General features: G+C 50.7%; 1 pseudogene across 1 annotated transcript in view; it reads left to right on the top strand.

Moving 5' to 3' along the window:
• Positions 1-1,246: 1,246 nt before the first annotated feature.
• Positions 1,247-24,259, top strand: part of LOC147717622 (E3 ubiquitin-protein ligase TRIM39-like) — a 346,887-nt pseudogene continuing 323,874 nt past the window's right edge. Inside the window, exon 1 of the transcript XR_015295600.1 lies at positions 1,247-1,711. The product of XR_015295600.1 is annotated as an E3 ubiquitin-protein ligase TRIM39-like (transcript). The remainder of the gene's footprint in view (positions 1,712-24,259) is intronic.

The raw sequence follows: 24,259 nt of genomic DNA, 5'->3' as shown, positions 1-24,259 counted from the left end.
ATGCACACATGTTGTGCCCCTCTGCATGGACCCTTTTGCACAGGGGCAACAGAGGGCCCTCTAGAGCCCCCTTTGTTTCCTCTCCACCACCGTTTTCATGGAGGAGGAATCGCCACGAAACCTGTGGCTGAGAAGAAACTCGTAATATCCTTGGCTGGACCACGGCTGCCCCGCCAAGCGTAATGCGGCCTCAAGATCACTGTGCCGCCACCAGGGAACGGCGGTTCTTGGGCAGCATTGGTGATCCCATGGCGGTCCGACCGCCCAAGTTGTAATTGAGTGGACGGACCACCGCTAGGGCGGTGGCTGGACTGCCACCGCCGCGCCCCGCAAGTCTGGCGGTCCTTGGCTCGCCAGGTGTGTAATTTGGTGCTTAGTGTGGATTGTGAGCTACAGAAAAGCTTCCCTGAACGGATCTCAGAATTTGTGCGACCAGCCATGCCCCTTACACTCTCAGAGTCCTTGCCTTAAAGTGTTGGAAGGGTGATCCGATTTTAAAAACATTTTGCTTAGTGGAGCTTAGTGTAAAAAAGTTTAAAGATCTCTAGCTTGAAGGCAGACACAGTCAGCTGTGGCTGCAGACACTATTCAATACAATAGCGTACTTTATTGATACGACAAGTCAGACACGTGTAGTCTTGTTTGTCTCCATTATAAAACCAGGACCACATGTCCTTGAAGGCAAAGTAAAACAAACCTGGACAGGAGCAAGCTGTCACCTATGGACCTCGGAAACATGGCAACAAAGCCATCAGAATGCCTGCTCTCTTTATGACTTCAAATGAGCAAGGACAATTAACCCTCTGTCCCCTTGTGGGCAGTCTTGAGAAATTCTGTAGCAATCTATGAATTTTACAGAATGTTGACGTCATGACACGTCAAACCCCGCATGAAGAGAGATGAAACTAAACCATTATTATTCCAAAGTGTAATTGTAAGCAACTTCGTGACTGGGGATTGTACTAAACTATGAACTAGTGACTAACGGCAGTCCAGCTGGTAGGCGGGGCTTTAGTTGCTAGAATTGCGAAATACACTTGTCAAGTGAATTTCTTTCACTTTCTAGGCATGACTCAAAAACTGTGTTTGTGCATCTGCCCGGCGTCAGAGGAAGACACTCCCCCTTCAAGTACATAGGCAGAAAGTCCCAGCTCAGGGCTGGGTTTCCCAGCGCAGATTGATGTGAGAGCCACAGCCGGGCAAAGGTAAGGAAGGCGCAGTGCCCATTAGGAAAGCAGAGGCCGACGCTCCCAAACACGACTTCACCCCATCTTTAACTCGGCATCAACATGGCTGCAGCAAACCGACTCCGAAGCCTGAAGGAAGAAGCCATTTGCTCCTTCTGCCTGGAATATTTCACAGACCCTGTGTCTTTGGAGTGTGGACACGACTTCTGTCTGTCCTGTATCACTCAGTACTGGGAGGGGCTGCACTGCTGCAGACAGACTTCCCCTGTCCTCAGTGCAGGGAAGTCCTTCAGATCAAAACCCACCGGCCCAACAGGCACCTGGCGAACATAGCGGAAATTCTGAAACAGATTTACACACTGAGCGCGACCCCCCAGGAGGGGAATCTGTGCGGAGAACACGAAGAGAAACTGAAACTCTTCTGTGAAGACGACCAGGAGCCCATCTGTGTGGTCTGCAGCATGTCACGTGATCACAAGCAGCACAGTGTGCTCCCCATTCGAGAAGCTGCCCAGGAGCACAAGGTATGTGTGCTTAGTGCTATAGAGTTGGGTGAAGGCGAGGCTCATTCTGCTTGTTTTTCCATTTCCCGTAAGTGCCTCATGATAACAGGTATCGCGTGTGCTAAACTGTGAAGAGGAAAAAAATAATTGTTTATGCAAACCTTTCGTCGCTGAAACTTGGACTTGTTCAGATAATAATAACTAGATTGATAATAACTAGACTGATGTGAGTCCGCAGTGCATGTCTACTGCCCTGTTACATTTGGATCCAGTGGCGGCTGGTGACATTTGAAAGTGGCAGGGCGTAAAAGTTGCGTATGAGTCTTACATCGCGAGCGTGCGAAGTGCGCAAGGGTGACCAACAGAAAGGGTGTTTGGAAGGCTGCTGAGAACCCCTTACCTTCAACCCACCCATTTATATATTGCCATATAAGTGTTGGTGGAGATTCTGCCACAGAGCACAGGGTGCCCAGCTACCCAGAAAGGGGTGTTGAGGGGTAAGGAAACTCTCCTCACCTGGTCCCTGGTCACCTCTGCCCGCTGTTTGATCCTCAATGATTGGTGCCGGATGCGGCAAGAGAGGTGCAGCTCTCAGACACCCTCGGTCTTACCTCTCTGGCCCGTCTTCGCCTCTGCCCTCCTCGTGGTTGTAGCAGAGCACTCACTCTCCTGGGCGCACCTCCCCGCCGGCCCCACACTCCCTGTTCGCCTATTACCTGAGGGCCTTATTACAAACAACAATTATACATTTCTAAACGGGTTCTGTGTGTCGTACTAATCCTGTAGATGGCACCGATTTATTCGCCGCTCAAGTTGCACAGCACGATAGGGAGTTAGGGCCACGGTTTCACAAGATGAACCCTACCCTGAAAGATTCTGCCCCATCCTAAACACACGGCATTTCTTAGGCTTAGCCCTCACCGCGCGATCTAAGCAAAACACATGTTTGGCAAATGGCAAAGAAATATAAAAAACTTACCTTGGCTTCCCGACTCGAGTCCCGTCCCGAGACTGCAGTGCAGACTCCCGCCTTCCTGGATTTAGAATGCCCGTGCCGCCGCTGCGTCTGACGTGGTCGTGTGGGCTCTCGTCGTCACTGGAGGCTGCAGGCAGCCTCCCTCCCCTCCATGTCAGCCGGCGCTGATTGGTTCGGCCGGCTGCCCTAACCTCTTCATTTTCCCTAGTCTGCATCCTGCAGAACGAAGAGTGGGAGGTGGCTTGGGGGGAGCGGCTTGCCCACTGTTGCTAATACTGTCTGTTTGGACAGCCTCTCAGGCTGTCCAAACAGTCAGTATTAACAACATTGGTCAAGCCACTCCCCCAAGCCACTCACCCCTGCCCTGAGGCTCGAGTAACAACAGGAAGTTCTGTTCTGCTGACTGCTTTCTCGCCGTGCGAGAAGGGCAGGCAGAAACAAATGGTAGTTATAAATAAATAACTACCATTTGTTTCTGCCTTCTTCTCGCACGGCGAGAAAGCAGGGGGGCCGTCTCCCAAACGCCCCCATGGTAGAACCGCCGCTGTTTGGATCTAAGAGAAAAAACCCTATCCAGCAGCCTGTGACAGCTGTCAGTTCTGCGTTGACGCCCAGCTTCCCTGTACTGAATGCTGCCTCACGAAGATAAAATACAAATTAATTACACTTTGAAAGTGGGAGTTTAGTGCCAGTGAATATTTTCAAACATAAATCTCAATGCTATCGAAAGCATACGATACAAATGCCACATCTGGCAAGTTACTTACTAAATTCTAGATATAGGGCTGTAGGAAGCTGGCTCTCTATATACTATACCAAAAAGAGGTATAATGTGCAGAGAGTCCAGTGGATCCCAATTTGTTTACAGATGCTAAAGTAGATAATACTAATGCTCTCTCGTGGTATAGTGGGCGAGCAGTTAGGCTTACCAGAGGGCAGTGTTAAGCATCTGTTGTACACACAATGGTAATAAATGAAGCACACACTCAATGAATAAATCCAAGGCCAATTTATAAAAATATTACTTGGATATATTTATTTTGTAAAACCACAGAAGTTCTTCTTAGACAAATATGTTTCACAATAGAAATACTTTTCATTCAATATCAAAAATAGACAGTTCAATTTTCAGACTTTGCTATGTTAACCTATGGGAGGAAGAAAACATTCTGCATACAAATAATTAATATCTACTTAAAACATCAGTGTTCTGGAGTTAAGGTCAGTATTGGGCAAGGTTCAGTTCAGCACAGGGGCGACTGGATGCAGGGTGCCAACAAAGCATTGGGTGGCCAATGTAAAGCAATTTAGAAAGGCAAAAACCGAAAAGGGCTGCAGGCTCCGGCTAGGAGGCTGGCCAAAAGAAACCAGCAGCTGGAGAGGTAAGGTGGGATGCTCAAGGATGTAGGGACACCTTTGATCTCCCCGCAGGTGCAGGGGTGTCTTTTGATGTTGGAAACAGCTTACCGGAGCAGGTGGCAGGGGCTGTAGGTGACATTGAGGAGTCCAGGAGGGGTCAACCTTTGCTAGACTCGGGCTCTGGAGCGGTGGGGAACCTTACTGGAACTGGTGGGCGACTTGGATTCGGGCCGGATGCATTGGGTTCAGAGGTGGAACCGGTAGCAGGGTTTTGCAGATCTTCAGGTCACAGATGCCTTGCTTGAGGTTTGTTGCTAGTGAACAGGTCCTCTGTTCTCAGGTGATCTTGATCTTTATCGAAGGCAGGCAGTCCTCACAAGGATTTGGAGGTCACTGGGCTTCAGGACGAATCGTCTTTTGTAACAGGATCATCGAGGGCTGCAGACAGGCCGGTAGGGCTGGGGCCAAGTAAGTAGTTCTTTGCAGCCTTCTCTGCTGGTGCAACTCTCTGATGTTCATCTCTTCTTAGATCATCAGGAACTGAAGTTCAGGGTCTGGGGATGCCACCTAAATCTAGGTAGTGACAGGTTGTAGCCAATGGCCCCCTTCACTGGGGTGTCTGCACCCTCTATTATGCTCACCTACTATGGGAGGGGGGCATTGTCCTAGCCCTGATTGGATAAATCCCACTATCTTCAAGATGTTGGGTACTGAAAAGTGTACTTCACCTCGCCTCCAGCACCTGTGGCGAAGAGTTGGCAAAGGGGGACACACCTCCTACTCTAGCTGAGCTTTCCCACCTGTTCTCCCACCAAAAGGAGCTGAGGACAGGAAGGGGGCCTGTTTCTATTAACAGGAGAGGCTGGGGTTGCTTTACAAAGGCAGCAAGGTCTTTGAAGCTCCCCATCACTTATGGCTGTTCCTGGCCAGGAGGAGGTGTGAACACCTCCACCAAGGAAAGGCATTGATCTCGACTTCTGAGCGCTAGGGCGCTCTCCCCATGAGGCTGGCTTAGGCCAGTTGGTGGCCATACTAGGAGTTGGTAAGGTTCAGGGGACCCCTCTAAGTGGTCCTCTGTGTGAAAATTTTAATAAATCTGACACTGGAATCAGTGCAGGTTTATTATGATGAGATGCTTGGTTCTAAACATCCCATACTTCAGTGAAACCATCATGTAGCTGGGGAACTCGTGATGATGAGTGTGCAGCCCACGCAATTACTATGGCTTCCCTGGTATCTTACAATATCCAAGAATCAACATGGATAGTGCAGGGGCATATCTGCTCATGCAGATATGCCCTCATCGGAGATAAATAGCACCCTGCCTTAAGGCTAAGACCTGCTAGAGGGGTGTTTAACCTACATCTCATGCAGGGTTTGTGGGCATGTCGACTCTTCAGTTTTGTCTGCACTGAGACAAGCAGGCTGCAGTGGCAGTGTGCATGTGCTTGGTGAGGGGTTCCCTTGGGCGGCACAATTCGTGCTGCAGCCCTTAGGGACCCTCTTTAACCACACATCCTTGGTACCAGGGTTACATTTTTGAAGGGCCCTTTATATGTGAGCTAAAGGGGTGCCAATCGTGGAAACAATGGGTACAGTTTTTAGGGAAAGAACACTGGCACAGGGAACCTGGTTAGCAGGGATCCAATACACTTCAGTCAAAGTTGCATAAAAAATTAGGCAAAAAGTGGGGAGGCACTGCAACAAAAACCCAGTTTCCTACATGGACGTATAATCAAATACAGCATAGAGTTACTGTGTGTATTTGTGTAGGCACATAGAATCCAAACAGCATAAACCCCTGGAGGCAAGCATGGTTGTGCATTTTGAAAGTTATATGGTTCCCTGTTTACAAACCATTAACATTTGCAGTTGCAAGCAGTACTCCATCTTAAACAAGGTAAAGGCTGAGCGCCTGAAGTTACTTGCAGAGGTATGTTTAAAAGCAGTGTTTAGCTTCAAAACAAAGCCTGTTACAACAAATATCTCAGAAAAGCTTCTGTTGACTTCAGTTTATCCAACAATGTATGTGCCCATGTTAAATAGTTGTAAAACGGCATTGTAGATAATTTAAATGTACCACAGATGTTTATAAGATGTGAATGTTCATCTCCTGAGCTCCACTGAAGATTTCGAGGCATTGCAGATTGTTGAATGATGTAGAATATAGAAGTGATCCACTTAGAGGTGGTTTAATTCACACTGGGATTTTAAGCATGGCTCTAAGGTTGGATACCACTGTGCTCCCATTAAGAATGTGTGTAGTGTATTTTACCGAACTATAGAGGATTTATATAGGGCCTGGCCCAAGGTATCTTAACAAATGCATACCTGTCAGCCTCTGCATTTAAAATTGTGAGTCATGTGACGTTTTTGAGAGGATGATCCGTTAAGCTCAATAGAGTACTAACTCTCTTTTGGGTGTAAAAAAAGGTGTAGTCACTTTATGGAAGCATTTTGTTTATTAGGAGGGCGAATACAAGTAAACATATGTTGTCACCCACCCAATGTGTGCAAGTTAATAGCTATGCTTTCTGCATGTCGCCAAAGGTTATGTCCATTATGACTTGATTGGTGGTAGAGAACTGGGTGAAGCTTGTTGAATTAATCCCAGTCAAGAACACCTATAGCACACTGTTACAATCACTGGTTGATGTCATCAGTTATGTCACCAGTGATGTAATTAACAATAGCATTTGAAATGTCATCAGTGGTGTTATCAATTATGTGATTTAACATGTCATTTGGTGGAGTGCACATGCGGGAGCGGTGTCAACGACTTGGAGCTGGGGGCGAGTTGTGAGGCGGTGTCTGCTGGTGAGCACTCGTGTGGGTGGCTGGCCGTGTCTGTGGTCTGCGCTCTGGGTAATCGGTGTCCAGATTGCGGGGGGGGAGGGGAGGGGGGGGGGGGTGGCACGATGCGTGGTGGTTCCGTCTACTGAGCTGTCGCCCCCGTGGTGCTCGCCCAGCACTGCTTTCTCTACGTGAGCCCTCTGACTGCGCCCTCCCCCTGCAGGGACCCCAGGATGCCATCCCAGAGCTGTGCAATCGGGAACTGCCTCAGACCTGCTATTTCCTCCCGGTGAAGTGCCGTACCCTTTGCTCTGGCCCAGTTAGTGAAGGATGCGAACCAGTGTGCTGGGGTAGGTGGTTCCCGCCGCTTCCAGTGCCTAGTGAGCAGCCGCTTGGCCGTGATGAGGCCCAGATCCCAGAACCGGGCCTGCGTTTTGTTTAGTTTAGTCCTCTTATACAACCCGAGAATGCATGCCTCCCACGTGTCGGGCAATCCTGGGCCCGTGCTGTGGGTCAGGAGTGATGTTACTTCCCCCCAGTACGTAGCCAGAGATGGGCAGTGCCAGAGCATATGTAGGATGTCCGCGCCCAGCAGGTCACATCTGGGACAAGCGGCAGTGTTGATTGCGAAATACTTATTTATTCTATCCGGTGTTAAGTATGCCTGGTGTAATATGTACAGCTGGATGATACGGAAGCAGGAGTTGCGGGGGACGTTCACAGGGCTGGCTAGGACCAGGTTCCACTCCTTATCTGTCCAGTCCCTCCCTCGGTGTGTTGCCCATTTGTCCCTGATCTGCTGCGTGGGTTTTTGTGTGTGGATGAGAAGCGCCTGCGCTAACCAGTGTGTAATGTGTGAGCCTCTGCCCATTACATGCAGGTATTGGATCAGATGATGCATCAGTGGCTCTTCCTGGATGTCCCCCCAGGAGTCAGTATATGCCCGTAGTACCGACGCGTGGAGCAGGAATTGCCCAGCCGGCAGGCCCGTGCCCTCCGACAATTCCGCAAATGGAAGCAGGGCCCCGTCAGCATACAGGTCGCCCATGGTCTCTACTCCGGCTGCATTCCAGTGTTCCAGGTTGCGTGGCGTTACCATCCCACTCCTCCTGGGGGTGCCCATCAGGGGGAGGGCAGGAGCATACGGTCTAACGTTTTGCGTCAGTTTCAGGCTACTGACAAAGCATTTGCGGGCCACAGCCATATGTAGGGGTAGAGGGCGGGGTCCCTTGGTCAACGGGTGAAACAGGGCGCACACCTGGGGGTGGGTCCATTGGTAGTCCGCGGTGGCCGTGTTGTCGAGATGTGTGTCGCTGAGCCAGTACGTCACCCATTGTAGCTGTGCAGCTAGGTAGTATAGCTCCATGTTGGGGACTGCCAGTCCTCCCTCTGCAGTCGGGGAGTACAGCTTAGCCAGTGCCACGCGTGGGCGTCCCGCGTTCCAGATCAAGCCGCGAAGCATTGATTCCAGGTCGCGGAATATTCGCGAGGGGACATACGTTGGGATATTCGCGAAGTGGTAGAGCAGCCTGGGGAGTGCTATCATCTTGGATAGTGCTATCCGGCTGGGCACGTTCAATGGCAAAGTTTTCCAGAAGGACACCTGGGCTCGCAATGAGGAGATAGCACGCACCAGGTTACCCTCCAGTATGTTCTGCGGGTCTCTGTAGATGTGTAGCCCGAGGTATTTGAACGTGGTTGGGTACCAAGCGAGCCGAGCCCCTCCAAGGCGCACATCGCATTCCTCCTGGTCTTGGCTGTACGAGTATATTCCGGACTTGGCCCAGTTGACCCTAAGGCCCGAGACCTCCGCGAAGGTCTGGAAAATGTCCGACAGCTCGGCAGGTACCGCGGTAAGGTCCCGCACATAAAGCAGCAGGTCGTCCGCATAGAGCGAGACCGTATGTGTTCCATCAGCCAGCGGGATCCCCCATTCCGCTCCTCTGTCCCGTAGTAGAGCCGCCAGGGGTTCAATGGCTAGTGAGAAAAGGAGGGGCGACAGGGGGCAGCCCTGTCTGGTGCCCCTGCGTACCCTGACCCTCTCTGACAGCAGCCCGCCCGTCCGCACCCGGACACTGGGTCTCTGGTAGAGCAGCCCGACCATGTCCGCAAAGGCATCACCTACTCCGAATCTGTCCAATACCGCCCCCAGGTACGGCCACTCCACAGAGTCGAAAGCCTTCTCCAGGTCCAAGACCAGACACCCCGATCTAGGCCAAAGCGTCGCGGCTGCTTCCTGAACCCGGAAGAGGCGGCGCAGGTTGCGGGAGGTGCTCCTCGCCGGCATGAAGCCATTCTGATCCGCATGCACCAGGGTTGGGACCTCTAGGGCCAAGTGGCGGGCCAGGAGGGAGGTGAAGATTTTATAGTCGGTGTTCAGCATGGCTAACGGTCTATAGGACCCCATGTGTGTACCGTCCCTGCCTGGCTTCAGTAGTGAGACCAGGTTTGCCTCATTGAGCTAGTCTGGGAGCGCTGAGTCCTCAATTGCATTGTTGTACAATTTGAGCATCTCTGGGATCAGCGTGTCCGAACATGCCTTAAAGAATTCAGCGGGTAGGCCATCTGGGCCAGGGGACTTGCCGTTGGACAGTGCGAAAATGGCTTCGCGCATTTCTTCCGGGGAGAATGGTGCCCCTAGAGCGTCCTGTTGTGCGTCTGTGAGGGAGGACAGTGGGATGTCTACAAGGTAATCCGCAATGTAGGCCGCGGAGACCCTCAGTTGTGATTTGTATAGGGCCTGGTAGTGCCCCACAAACGCTTGATGTATCTTGCTTTGGGTGTACACTATCTCTCCCTCAGCTGTACGGATAGCGGATACTGGCTCCGTGCGGTTCTCCTGTCTGACCAGCCAGGCCAGTAGCCTTCCGGGTTTGTCACTGTATTGGTGCACCCGCGCCGAATGGGCCGCGAAGTTAACGTGCCGTAGCCTTTCCAGCAATGCTTCATGTTCCGCTCGGGCCTCCCTCAGCCGGTCTCCTGTGCCACCCACGCCTCCTGTTCCCAGCAGAGTAAGTCTGCTTCCACCCTGCGCAGTTCTACCTCCAACTTCCTCTGTATGCTTCCCTGAGCGCTCAGGCAGTGTCCCCGTATCACCACCTTGAAGGCGTCCCACTCTACTCTCGGGGAGGACGATGTGTCTGAGTTGTCAGTGAAGTATTGTGCTACGCAGGCCTGCAGGGAGTCCCTAAAGGGGGCGTCTAATAGCAGAGCAGGTTGTAGCCGCCATGTGGGGATGGGTGGGTGCGGGCGTTCCGAAGCCGTGTGTAGGGTGTGGGGGTTGTGGTCCGAATGTGTCCGGCCTAGGTATTGGGAGTCAGTAATGTGCGGCAACATTTCCGTTGACACCATGTACCTGTCAAGGCGGACGTGCAACGTGTGCACCCCTGAGAAATAAGAGTATACCCTAGCGTCGGGATTGTGCGCGCGCCATGCATCTTTCAGGTCCCACTGTGTCGCCCACTGTGTGAGTGCCCTCGTGGCCCCCAGGGATGTTGCCTCTGGCCTGGGCGGGACCGAGCGGTCCATCACAGGGTCCAGTACCGTGTTGTAGTCACCCCCCAGTATCCATGGGACGCCGTGCCAGGGCGCCAGTTTCTCCGATATACGCGCCAGGAAGGTGCCCTGGTCCGTGTTCGGTGCGTAAATGGATGCCAGAACTACTGGTTGCCCGTCCATACGGCCCTTTACCAGGACATACCTCCCCTCCGTGTCTGTGTGAACTTCCGACATTGTGAAGGGAGTGCCCGGCTTCACCCACAATAGCGCCCCGCGGGCAAACGAGGAGTATTCAGTGGCATACAATTGTCCCCTCCATCTTCGCCTCAGCGCAGTCACCTCCGCCCCACACAGATGTGTTTCCTGCAGGAGTGCAACCTGCACATTTTGCCTTTTCAGGTAGGAGTATATTTGATACCTACGCGCAGGTGTGTGCATGCCTCTAATGTTCCAGGTACACAGCTTTATCGCAGTCATTTTGGCAGTATACACTCCTCCCCAACATTTCTACTAACAGCAGCTCCACCAAGTGCTCTCACAGCGGTTCTCCCAGCTCTCTCGTATCCACCTCCCATAGTACACTCAGCAATGTTTGGGAAGACATTAGGGCGGGGAAAAACAATGAATAACAGTAACCAACAGCGGGGACGCCTTTTCCACCTCGCTATCGTTGTGCTGGATGCTGAAGTTGCAGAGGGATTTCAGAGCCTTTTAACCAACACCTCGCGGAACCCGCTTCGCGGGTCCCGCAGCGCCACCGGGATCTACTTGGACAGAGGGGCTGCGAGTGGACAGAGATCAACAGGCAAGGCTGCGAGCGTAAGGGGCCGGACTTCGTGTACCACAAGTCCCGGCTACCCTCGCCTCCTGCCATCGGGCCGCTCTCCTTGCCTGACACGCCCCCCTCAACACTCATTAATTTAAAAAGGTTGCAGCACCTGGAGGCAGCGGGATGCCTTTTCCACCTCGCTATCGTTGTGCTGGACGCTGAAGTTGCAGAGGGATTTCAGAGCCTTTTAACCAACACCTCGCGGAACCCGCTTCGCGGGTCCCGCAGCGCCACCGGGATCTACTTGGACAGAGGGGCTGCGAGTGGACAGAGATCAACAATCAAGGCTGCGAGTGTAAGGGGCCGGACTTCGTGTACCAGAAGTCCCGGCTACCCTCGCCTCCTGCCATCGGGCCGCTCTCCTTGCCTGACACGCCCCCCTCAACACTCATTAATTTAAAAAGGTTGCAGCACCTGGAGGCAGCGGGACGCCTTTTCCACCTCGCTATCGTTGTGCTGGACGCTGAAGTTGCAGAGGGATTTCAGAGCCTTTTAACCAACACCTCGCGGAACCCGCTTCGCTGGTCCCGCAGCGCCACCGGGATCTACTTGGACAGAGGGGCTGCGAGTGGACAGAGATCAACAGGCAAGGCTGCGAGCGTAAGGGGACGGACTTCGTGTACCAGAAGTCCCGGCTACCCTCGCCTCCTGCCATCGGGCCGCTCTCCTTGCCTGACACGCCCCCCTCACTTTACACTAATCAACGTATATAGGGGAGGTCTCTGCACCGCGGCGCGGGAGCGTCCCGGGAGAAGCCCGGGACAAGGGCGGGACCGTCTGTGGCCGTCATGGACCGCAGGAGGCCGGGCTGGGCCACCTTTCTAACGTTTTCTTCCCATTTGTTAAGTCTTTTACTTGGTACTAATCATTTGTTATTTCCTTTGTTTGAGACTAAAGTCACGGTTGAGTCCTCATATCTGGAAGAACAGATTTTGTCACTTTGTTGATTGAGCATTGAGGTTGGTGTTAATCTCGTTTGTTGTATTTTTAAAAAATGACTTTAAGGTCAGGCAAAGAAAGGCAAGTTCAGGTCTCCACCTCCAATGGTACTTTTACTGGAACAATTGACCAATTTTTTAAACGTTCAACCGCTATATTGGAGAAGGAGATCGCTTTAGTTGAAAAACGCCTTTCGCTTGACATTATTACTGGCAAGCGTTCTTCCCTTGGCAAAATTAATGAGGCTGTCTCCCCTGTCCCACTTTCCCTGTTGACCATAGATAGCCAAGATGTTAACGCAGAGTCAGTATTGGCAACTGCTCCTGAGATTCACATTATGGAGTCAGTGGGGACAAACCAAGAAAGAGCATTTAATACTGCGCATGAAAATTTGCCAAATGGAGGGACCATTTACTTAGATCAGTCTAGTGAGATTTCCGGTCTCTCTGACTCACCAAATCTTAATAATAGCACTGGACAAATGGATTCCCCTTCCCATTCACAACACACACCCACTCATAATCCTGGGAAACGCAAAAGGATAGACTCACCGGACCCAGAGGAACAAACTGAGGGTCTGGGAAACCTTATTTCATCCCCCTCACAGCCACCTAACACTAATGCGGTTGTCCAGTCAGAGGAACATAACACCATAATTAGCATTACAGAAGGGATATTCTTGGCTAAGATAGAGTTGCTATTCAAATCTTTACTTTTACCGCTATTTGAAAGGACAAGATTATTAAATACTAAAATGGACACCTTAGATACGCTGGTGAAAGATAATATAGCGACTTCCAATAGAATCCTTGCCAGCTTAGCATCTACAGGTTTGACCCCTCCTGTCCCGATCATTCAGAAGCCTACTACCATGAATAACAAAGTAGGGGGTAACAGTTCTAAAGCGGGACCCCCTATATCAAAGGTCCCGCAGCAAAAACCTGTTCCTGTTCCCAAGAAAGCAACTATCACGGAGAGCTCATCAAGGCCTAAGCCTGCAAAAAATCCCCAGGTTCAGAAAAACCCCAATCCCACCAGGGGTCATGACCTAAGCTATCAGCCCAACACCAAACCTATCCCAAAGAAACAATGTGTGAACCTCCCTCCAGAGTCAGTGCCTTATACTATCATCTTAACTGGCGTGGCTCCCCTTGGAGATGGTAAGAGGGAAACACACAAGGATCTTTATAATAAGGTTACATTCTGGCTTAATAGAAATCGCCCGCTCCCTCCTAACCTAAACCCTGAAATCCTTAACGTAAGGAGGGTGGACTGGATAGGCTTTGGTAAGAAAGATCTTGAGGGGGATTGCGTGGTAATTAGCTTTAGAGAGCCATGGGTGGCTGAATTTATCAGTAGGGAACCAAGATTCGGAAGAGTCGGGGACGTGCAAACGTTATCGTTGCATTATTTTTATCCCGCTTTATATGTAAATAGACCCCAAACTCCGGTTCATCACTCTAGAAAGGACAGGCCAAGAGGGAGATTTCATTTTGATACTCCGCTTTACCCAATGTTTTATCCCCACCTTGCGAACCGGTTTGCCCCCCTATCCGGTCTGGAAGGTGTTGATTGACTTGACAAAGAACCCTTAGCCGCTGGGCAGCCCGGAGCTGTAGTGAACTGCTCCCCAAACAACTTGAGAGCCCCCAGGGAAGAGACTGTTTCAGGGTCAAGTGAAATAACACAGAGGGTGGTGAAAAGAGAAACATTCTTAAACTGTACTCCTAGACCTTTGACCTCTGAGGAGACTGTGAACTTAGTTCCTAACTTGCAAGAGAAACCAACTCACACCCTCACAGTCTTGTCATGGAATATAGCGGGATTAAAGGGGAAAATGTCAGAGGATGATTGGGGTTCCTTTATGGATTTACATGATGTAATTATCTTACAGGAAAGTTGGTCAACTGACGCTATCTATTGGGTTGGCTACCTTAATTATTATAAACCAGCCAGTAAAGGTCCTAAAGGACGTCCTTCGGGAGGTCTGGTTATTTGGATAAGACAATCCTTAGCCTTTATTATTACAGACCTTCCCACTTCAAGCAATGACATTCTTGCCTTGAAATTATCCGGTAAAAATAACCAGGACTTTTTCCTGATCAATATATATGCAAGAGGGCAACCAGGTGGGAAGCCCGCGAGAGCGGCAGTTGAATTAGATTCCCTATTGAATAATATTAGCAGAGACAAATGTGTTATGGTGGCAGGAGATTTCAACTGTTCTTTTGAACCGTTTCCCAATCTTGACAATGGGGGATATGGGGAAATTGATCAGATTTGGAACATTCCCCATTTATCTATCCCTCCAATTAAAAAAGTCACTGAGGCTGTTATGCAGTGGTTAGGTCTTTGTCTTGAATGGGATTTGCGTGCAGCGATGGTAGGACTAAATCAGATTCGATGGGAAAGGTCACATTTGACAATTCCCAGCACTCGAGTCGCATTGACTATTTTCTGCTAAGGTTAGAGTTTTGGAAAATATTGGAAGACATGGAAGTAGTCACAAGACCAGAGAGTGATCACAATCCTCTGGTAATAAAATTATTAATGCATGAGGGTTTTCTTATGGATTCTGCAACCAATATCGTTACAGCAGATGCTGGTCTTACGAATGATTGCAGAAGGGTACAATGGGCTAGGTTCTTAGACAACCCCACTACTATCAATAAGGTTGCTACTGAGGTCCTAGCTGCTATAAACTTGATGGTACCCATACTTGACGCAGGAACCTCACTTGATCAAATTGGGATGATCCATGAGTCTCTTTTTAGTAAAATCAAATCTTTTTTTATCGAACCCGTAAAAGGAAAAAATAACGGTCCAGCACAAACCAGGACTAAATGGTATGACAAATCTTGTCGTATTGCCCATAGCTCCCTGTTAACTGCTATCAAATCCAAATCAGCTGCGGACATAAGGTTAGCAAGGGCTAATTACAGGAAAGCACTTAAAGAGGCAAAAACCAATTGGGATGAACAGCGTTGGTTAGACTTATATCAGGCAAGTACCTCATCCAACCAACAAAAATTCTAGGAGGTTGTGAAATGGGGAGGGGCTGGGGATCTGCATATTCCGTTAAACCATGTCCCTGCAGAGCAATGGGTCAAGCATTATGAGGCGCAGTTCAGTAACACGGAACGGATCTCCCTTACTATTAGGGAAGATGCCAGTGTACAGTCTGAGGTGCCCTCACTTGATCACATTGTTTTTACCGAAACAGAAGCTATTTCTGCTCTTAAACAAGTGCAGAATGGCAAAGCCCCCGGCATGGATTGCATCCCTGCGGACCTCTTTAAGTATGACCAAACACATTGGGTCCCGTACATAACAATTTTAGCTAATGCGATAGCCAGAGGGACTAGGATCCCTAACTCGTGGAAAGGGGCCGAGATCTTGCCTGTGCATAAAAAAGGGGATAGAACTGATGCGGGGAACTACCGACCCATCAGTCTTATTGATGCCCTTCAAAAGGTAATAGCCAGAATGCTGTTAGGGAAAATCCACTCATGGATGACAGAAGTTGATATTCTGTCTCCATTGCAGGCGGGTTTTAGGGCTTACATTAGCACAGTTGATCAGATATTAAGATTTGTTATGATCTATTGGAAAACTGTGTTCCTGAGAGGTGGGACGATATTCGCTGCATTTGTAGATCTCAAATCAGCGTTTGATCTGGTCCCCAGAGGGAAGATGTGGGCAGCTTTGAGAAGGATGGGTGTTCCAACTGCACTCCTAGAACTCACCATCAGGATGCATGAGGGAAATTTGCTAGAGTCAGATGGGGTCGTCAGGGCCAGGTTACTGAATCCTTCCCTGTGACCCGTGGAGTGAGGCAGGGCTGTGTCCTGGCCCCCACCCTATTCATACTCTTCATCAATCAGGTGGTTAAGTTACTCTCAGATACCCCTACTGATGCTCCATCACTGGGTGGGACTAAATTTCCCCTTTTAATTTTCGCAGATGATACTCTCATACTGGCTAAAACTCAGAAGGGCTTACAGGTAGCTATAAACAAATTCATGGACTTCTGTAATGAGAACGATCTAGAAATTAACATTAATAAAACCAAGTTCATGGTCCTGACAAAAAATAAACTACTGAGGAGCCATGTCTCAATGAATGGGTCTAGTCTGGAGCAGGTTGAAGTAATGACATACCTTGGTGTCACAATGGATTATAGATTGCGATGGAAAGAGCAAATAGCGGCGCTCAGTCTGAAATTTGCTCGCTTGTCCGGTTGCTTAGTGAAGGAGCAGCGGTGTTCCTTGACCAAAAGAGTACTGCTCGCTCTCAAAATTTATAGTGCTAAAATTAGCTCAGCCATATTATACGGGCCGATATTTGGGGTTGTGTGGACTTGGCTGTCCTAGATAGGATACAGAATAAATTCTTTCGTAATTTAGTCAGTCTCCCTTCCTCAACACCAGTCCTACCACTCTTGATGGACATGGGCACTTATTCCATTAAACACCAAGCCCTTTATAGGATGGTGGCGTTATGGAGACGCATATGGTCTACCCCGGAACTTGCCATGTTTGCTCAAGAACTACAGGATGTGAGAACAGGGGGCAGGTGATATACCATGGCTAAAGCTAATCAGGAATACTCTTATTGAAATGGGTCTTCCCTTGCTTTGGGCTCTCATACCTTTCCCTCAAAGAAAGATTTTAAACTTCTCTTTTGGTCCATGGTAAAAGAAGAACACGTTGCTCTTTCGGAGAAATCGAACTTGACAGGCCAGTTCTTGCTCCATAAAGCAGTTCCCCACACAGAGACCTATTGGGATGTTATCCTTAAAACATTAGATAGGAAACTATACCATCAGTTTCGTGTAGGTACACTGCCACTAAGCGTTTTTTCGAGTGGCTGGCAGAAGTCAGAGTCATCCCTCTGTCCTTGTTGTACCGTCTGTAAAGAAACATTAGGTCACTTTTTATTTGTATGCACTGCTTATCGTGAACCACGCTACAAGTGGCTAAAACCTATATGTACTAGATTAAACACCAGAGTGAGTAGTGAAGCATTGTTTATTCTGAGAACTAACACTTCTGAATGGCTATCCATCGGTTTGGCCAAATTCCTTGGGTGGGCTTGGTTAATAAGGACTAAGTCAGTTCGTAGCACCTCGACCTGAATGTTCCAAATAGTATGTTAGCCTACTACATTTTGATTTTACCAGTATTGATGATCTGCTTTTTATATATACACATACTAAAATGTTCTAAAAATTCCCCTTTGACGTCTTTATATGTATGTTTAATTAAGATTTTTAACTATTCTCGTTATTTTTTTTTTGTCTAGTTTGTTTAGAAATATTTATGACTTTGCCACACTAACTTGTATTTTATGTAATTTTGTATTTATGTGTGTCTTTTATGAAGAAAATTCGAAATAAAGACGTTAAAAACTGAAACTGAGTAACCAACAGCGGGCAAATCCCACTAAAATACCAAAAGGGCAGTGGCAAAACGGGCCACCGTCCATGCTCTCAAGTGAGAGGTATATTTACAACAAGGGGTGGTGAGGGACAGAGTCTTTGAATTAAGCAGAAAGCTCTCACCCAGTCAAGAGATCAGGGCTAGATCCAACACCGTTTTTTAGCTCACTGCACCATCCCAGTTTCAGAACCTGGCTGTATGCAAATTAGTCTGTTCCTGTCCCAGTGCATGATGGGAACAGGGCAAACCAAACTACAAAAGCCAATTCTTACACTGGGAAGGAAACAAGCTCCCGGGGACCGGTTTCTGGCATTACAGCCGTCTTCGGCCCGGTTTGCTTGAATCCTGATGGTGCAATGAGCAAGGGTCTCACATCTGAGAATACCCTTCCACGCTTAGGGTGGACAAAATATTTACAACAAGGGGTGGTGAGGGACAGAGTCTCTGAATTTAGCAGAAAGCTCTCACCCAGTCAAGAGATCAGGGCTAGATCCAACACCGTTTTTTAGCTCATTGCACCATCCCAGTTTCAGAACCTGGCTGTATGCAAATTAGTCTGTTCCTGTCCCAGTGCATGATGGGAACAGGGCAAACCAAACTACAAAAGCCAATTCTTACACTGGGAAGGAAACAAGCTCCCGGGGACCGGTTTCTGGCATTACAGCCGTCTTCGGCCCGGTTTGCTTGAATCCTGATGGTGCAATGAGCAAGGGTCTCACATCTGAGAATACCCTTCCACGCTTAGGGTGGACAAATAATATTTACAACAAGGGGTGGTGAGGGACAGAGTCTCTGAATTAAGCAGAAAGCTCTCACCCAGTCAAGAGATCAGGGCTAGATCCAACACCGTTTTTTAGCTCACTGCACCATCCCAGTTTCAGAACCTGGCTGTATGCAAATTAGTCTGTTCCTGTCCCAGTGCATGATGGGAACAGGGCAAACCAAACTACAAAAGCCAATTCTTACACTGGGAAGGAAACAAGCTCCCGGGGACCGGTTTCTGGCATTACAGCCGTCTTCGGCCCGGTTTGCTTGAATCCTGATGGTGCAATGAGCAAGGGTCTCACATCTGAGAATACCCTTCCACGCTTAGGGTGGACAAAGAGAGAGGAACAACCTTACTTGTCTAAGGGGCAATGTGCGCTAAGCACAATCTCGGCAAGGAGGATATGTAGTCAGTTAGGGAAATCAAGTCTCTTCCCCGAGCCATATAAGACAGGGTACTGGTGGCCACCGTCTGTGTTCCGGTGCTCGGGGTTACTCTGCTCGTGTGAGGCCCCGCTTGCATGAGTTTCTGCAGGCGCGGGGCAGAGTGCCATGTGATGTGGGCTGTGGGCCCCTATTGGGAGGAGCCCCCTCCCGCCCGGGCCCGCACATGGAGACGACCAAGTTCGGGTGCATGTTGAAAGACAACCCCGCCATTACCCACCCCGTCTACCACCAGTGCCGCGGGGGCATTACTCACTGTTCCAGGTGTCCACTGTTCAATCGGCAGGCAGGGGGGGGGAGGAGACACCCCCAGCAGTGGCGGGCGCCAGTTGCGCTCCATCATCCTGTCGACCTCCGCCGGCCCCCCCTCGCCGCGACAAGACCATTGCAAACTTCACCTGCGGAATCAGTGAATCAGGTCAGAGGTTTGTGGCGTGACGACAGGCAGGTCCACCGAGATCTGTGAGTTCGGGATCCCGTATATGGTCTCATCGTCGTCGCTTGGTACTGGCTGCTGACCGTCTTCTAGGGCCGTCTCTTGGAAGGGCGAGTTGCTCAGTTGAGAAACCCTCCGGAGTGCATCGCGCTGTTCTTGGAGCATCTGGTCTAGCGGGGGAGAGTGGCGTGCCCCTTCCTCCGCATGTTGGGACTGCTGAGTTCTGTGTCTGCGGCGGCGCCGCGGCCCGCGCGGCCTGGACCTCGTCTCGCCTCCACGAGAGCGTTTGGGCGCCGTGTCCGTGCCCCCGTCCAGCCACTCACTGGCCTCCTCAGGGGTGCCGAAGAAATAGGTGTTATCCCCCGCCACCACTCTCAGTTTGGCAGGGAAAAGTAGGGAGTACTTGAGGCCCGCGGTGCGCAGTCTCCGCTTCACTTCCATGAAGTCGTGCCTCTGGCGTTGTACCTGGATGGTATAATCAGGAAAGAACATGATCGACGCGTTATCTGTACGTATCTCGCCCAGTCGTGCTTCCCGCAGCACCGTGTCCCTGTCTCTATAGTTCAGTATTCTGAAGAGCAGTGGTCTCGGGTTGGCGCCGGTGGTATGGGGCCTCGTCGTCACTCGGTGAGCGCGCTCCACAACGAAATGGGGTGATAGCGAGCCTTCGGGTAACAGGGTCCGAAGCCATTCTTCCACATGTTGCGCTGGGTGGTTCCCCTCCCATTTTTCAGGAACCCCCACGAGTCTGATGTTGTTGCGTCTCGCCCTCCCTTCCGCGTCCTCGGCCCTGTCCTCCAGGAACTCCACTCTGTTCAGGAGATCCTGCACCTGCCTGTCCGTCTGGGTGACCTTGGGCTCAGTCTCCTTCACTGCGCCTTCCAGGGTCTTGGTCCGGTCAGATAATTTCCTGTGGTTGTCGCGCAGGAGGGTCAGGTCCACAGCGACTCCATCTATTTTGGACTCCAGAGAGGTTCTGGCCTGCTGGAGTGACTGTTCCATGCGCTCCACAGCGGCCAGCACGCTGTCCAGCCTCGAGGCCAATTGTTCGGCGGCCATTTTGTGCAGCAGTTTGTCTGTCTTCCCCTTTGGCGGGCCCCACCAGTCCCGGTGCGGGTCCGCACTCCCCCGGACATGTGCAGGTGGTGTCCGTCCGGCAGGGTCGTCGCCTGTGCTGCTTCGGTGATGGTGCCCCCGGATTCGCTTCACTCCTGGGTGGGGGGCTCAGTGGTCGGCAGCCGTCCCCTCAATCGAGGCCGTCGTTGTTGCATCCGGGGGGGGGGGGTCTGTCAGGCGGTTCCTCACCCTACCGCCCCATGACTGCGCCTCGCCGGTCCGGGTGTAGTAGAGGCCGAGGAGGCGTGTGTGGTGCGTGTGCCCGTGGGGTCCGGGCATCACTGTCTGGGCCGGATTCTCCCACCACGTGTGCCCCACTGTCCCTCAGGCAGCTTCCGCCTCCGTGGGAGGGGGCCCGCCGGTGGGCCCGGCGTTGGATGCCTCTCCGTGTGTCCTCGGTTCAGGGGGGGGTGGCCGTTCCGTCTCCGGCAGCGGCGTGACTCCCAGGCCGGGGTTTCAGGCCCTCAGCGTCGGGCTTGGGGGCTGCCGCTTCCCGCTGGCCCCTCTGTGTCCGTTTGGGTATGGTAGGCTCCCCGGGTGGGGCCGGCTGCTGTGTGGCTTCCCAGGGGAGGGATGCTGGTCATCGGGCTCCCGCTGCTCCCCGCGCCTCCCCTGGGTCGATCCCTGCCTCCCGGCTGCTTCGGGTGCGCCAAGGGGGGGGACCCTGTTGTGCCTCACCTCCGTCCAGGGCAGCGGGCGTGTGGAGGCCGCGATGTAGGCGGGGGGCGCCCGTTCCCCCTGTCGTCCGGGCCCGTCTCTGGTGTCCTGCAGCTATGCGGGGCGGCCTCCGGACCTCTGGTGGGTTCACCTGGTGGGGCAGTTGGCAGCCCGTGGGTCCCAGGCAACTCCGTGTGGTTGGTCCGTCGGGGCCTGTCCACTAGGTCCAAGCCTCGGTCTCTCCCGGCTGCTCCGCCGGCCAGGGGGCGCCCAGTCCCGCAGGAGGGTTGCAGGAGAGGTCGGGGTCGGCCCCGTCGGCGCCCGAAAATGAAAGTCCGCCAGAAGTGCCGCAGTGAGCTCCGGGGAGGTCCGCTCAAAGTTCCAGGCGGCCACGTTGGAAATTAGCGGATAATTGGCTCAGGGAAGGGGAGCTGATTACGGAGCTCTACCCAAGAGCGTCCGTCGCCATTGCGTGCTTAGCCACGCCCCCTGGAGACCGAGTCCTATATGGACAGCTGCAACCTTTTCTTCAGTGTTGTGGCCAGGCAATCTGATCATTCATTACTGTACTTGTGGTGGTATTGAAATGACCAACAGAAAAAAAAACTCCCTTGGCCAGTCAGATTGGCCTATTTCTAAAACATTTTTGGTACCAATGGAGCCGAGCAGGACTCTCACCGGACCAGATATAACTGACTTTTTCCAAAGGATAACCCATTGATGCTGAACCCAAGCTCCTCTTTCCATGCTAATTTGTCAAAAAAGGCTGAACAGATTTCCTCAAATCCACAAAAAGCAAGCTTTCTGAAGAAAAGATCTAACTTTTTGTCACATTCAGCTGTACTCTGCGGGGTGCTAAGATGAAGGGCATGGCTTCTAGCAAGGCATAGCTTTCTCTTTACCAATGGAAAAAGTGTGATCATCCAAATCATTGAAGTTTTCCAATTTTATTGCAGAGCGGTGTGTGCAGTGGTGGTAGATCAGCTGTTGCAGGGGAGGAGGCGAGGTGGGCAGGTCCGAGGTCGGCTGTGAGGTTCCGTGACGATTTGAACCCGTGTTTTCAATATTGTCGGAAGTACATAATATTGGTATCAGCAAACCGCAAATGATCCATTTAGCATATCCTGGTGTTTTCGCTACGATACGAGCAAGAGCACTCCTGTTATGAACACATTTCTGATCTACCCACGGCATCCATCTTAGATCATGGCCGCCATTTTGTGTTTCTTGCCCTCACATATGCAATAACCTCTGATCACTACATTTCGATTAAGGACACGTAGCCTTAGCCGGAGATTCACCTCTTTCATGACACGTGCACCTTAAACCAGATCACGCTGTAGCTACATGATTCAACAAAGGCTGCCTCCTCTGCCCGAGGCCAGCCCACCTGAACTGGTTCTCGTGTCCATTGTCCCGATCATGATTAGGCGGCCGAAGCCGGTAGCCTTGCCCATTTACAACCCACAAACATCTCTTATCCCGCTTTCCTATCTTCTGCACCTGGCTCTGCTCCTTTCCTTCTGGGCCTTTATTAGGGGGAGGTAACGAAATTTACGATGAGGCGGTCCGGCTCTTGAATGCAATATTGACAAGGGATTGTGATGAACTAGTGGGAACCCCTCTTCGTGATGTTTGGCATCAGATATTATCGACAGTTCCTGTGTAACGCCAAATATTTATTGTTTAAGACACAAAGGTTTAGGAATGTACTAACATGTGAAATATTTGCCTGGAGCACAATTTTTAGTATATAAGGAGCAACCCTCTATGTACAAATCGAACAGGCTCCTAGACACTGCCCATGCGTAGTTTCTGTGACTTCTGTGTCCCTGCAGTAATAAACCTTTGGTCTTTGACGCCACCATCGAGAAGCCCGTGTTTCTGTTCATTTGCGCACCAAGGCAGGTGGAACTCCGGGGTCTTTGGGTGTTGTTCCCTGACACCTCTGGACGGAACCAAAAAGTCCAGAACTCCAATTGGCGCCCAACGTGGGGCGACGTCATTCGGTACCGGTCCAAAAGCCTGAAGAGTTCGAGAAGCTTCGTGTGAAGATTCCTGAGGGAGGCGCCCCACTTCATCGATCCCGGCATATCGCAAAAGTGGCCCGAAGTTCTCTTCCACGAGGGTTCCCGTTCGGGACGGCTGCAGTGGGCCGTTGCCTTGACCGTCGCCCTGTCTTGGACCCGAGGTGCAGCCCTTAGTACAGCGAAACGTGACGGGTTTCTCCTTGGTGACGTCTTCAGTGCCTCAGTTAAGTATTTAGTGGTTGCTTGTTGGTCACTTTGTGAGGGTTGTTATAATCCTTGATTGGTTCTTAGTTTGGTTTGGTTTCGTTGGATTATCACTAGTTGTTCTGGTTACGATAATCTATTTTGGTTCAGTTTGGGTATCGATACATTAGTTCGTTTTGGTAGGCCTAAGTTCTTGGTTCAGGTGCACATATTTGTTTCGTGTTTTGTTTGTTTTGTGTTCCGGACTGAAAATGGTAAATCGGAGAAATTGTATGTTGTCTTGTTTCGGTTGCAACAGTGACTCACGATTGGAGGACTCATGTCTGGTTCCTCCGATTGGGACTCCCCTATATGACTTATATTGTAAACATGGTGTGGGTCCTATATCCTATAATGAGGTGTGGGTCCGCTACACCAAGAAAGACGGTGTCCTTAGTTGGCCACTGCATGGCAGTTTTGAGCCCGAGATTCTTGATAATTTAGAAGCGAAATTGTTTAGGAAGAAAGCCCGGCCGGCAATGTTTGATTCTTTCCGTTACTGGCGAAAAGAATCCAAACAGAGAGAAATGAAGAAATTTAAGAAAAAACAGAAAGAGAAAGAAGAGTTGACTCTAGAGCAAGCAACTAAACAGCTGCAAGATAATGAGTGTGAGAAGGCTATAGAGGTGGCCATTAGAGAGCATAATTTAGCGATCGACAAGTGCTACCCTGCCTTGCCATCGAAAACAGCTAGGATACTAGAGGACCCCGAAAATGATCCTCTGCTGTCTTATTTGTTACGGTCACCTCCACCGTATGCACAAGGTGCTACGGCTCCACTTGTACCGAATGTTCAATTGCCGGTTGCTGGACAACCTGGTATTCCTGCTCCTCAGAATCAAGTTCCTGTACCTCCTGTGGTTAATGTGAATGTTCCTACGGCTCCTCCTCTTCCTGGACTGCCGACTTCTATACCTGTATCTGTCTCGCTTACACCTACTACTTCACAAACTATTCTTCTCGATACTCCGACTGCCTCGCTATCTGTTCCTACTTCCACTGTGTTCTCTACGTCTGCGAGTGTGTTGACTCCACTTTCTGTA

The sequence above is a fragment of the Lissotriton vulgaris genome, chromosome 5, assembly GCF_964263255.1.
Source record: "Lissotriton vulgaris chromosome 5, aLisVul1.2, whole genome shotgun sequence".
NCBI lineage: Eukaryota > Metazoa > Chordata > Amphibia > Caudata > Salamandridae > Lissotriton > Lissotriton vulgaris.
Note: the sequence above shows the minus strand (reverse complement) of the source record. Positions and strands in the feature narration are given on the sequence as shown.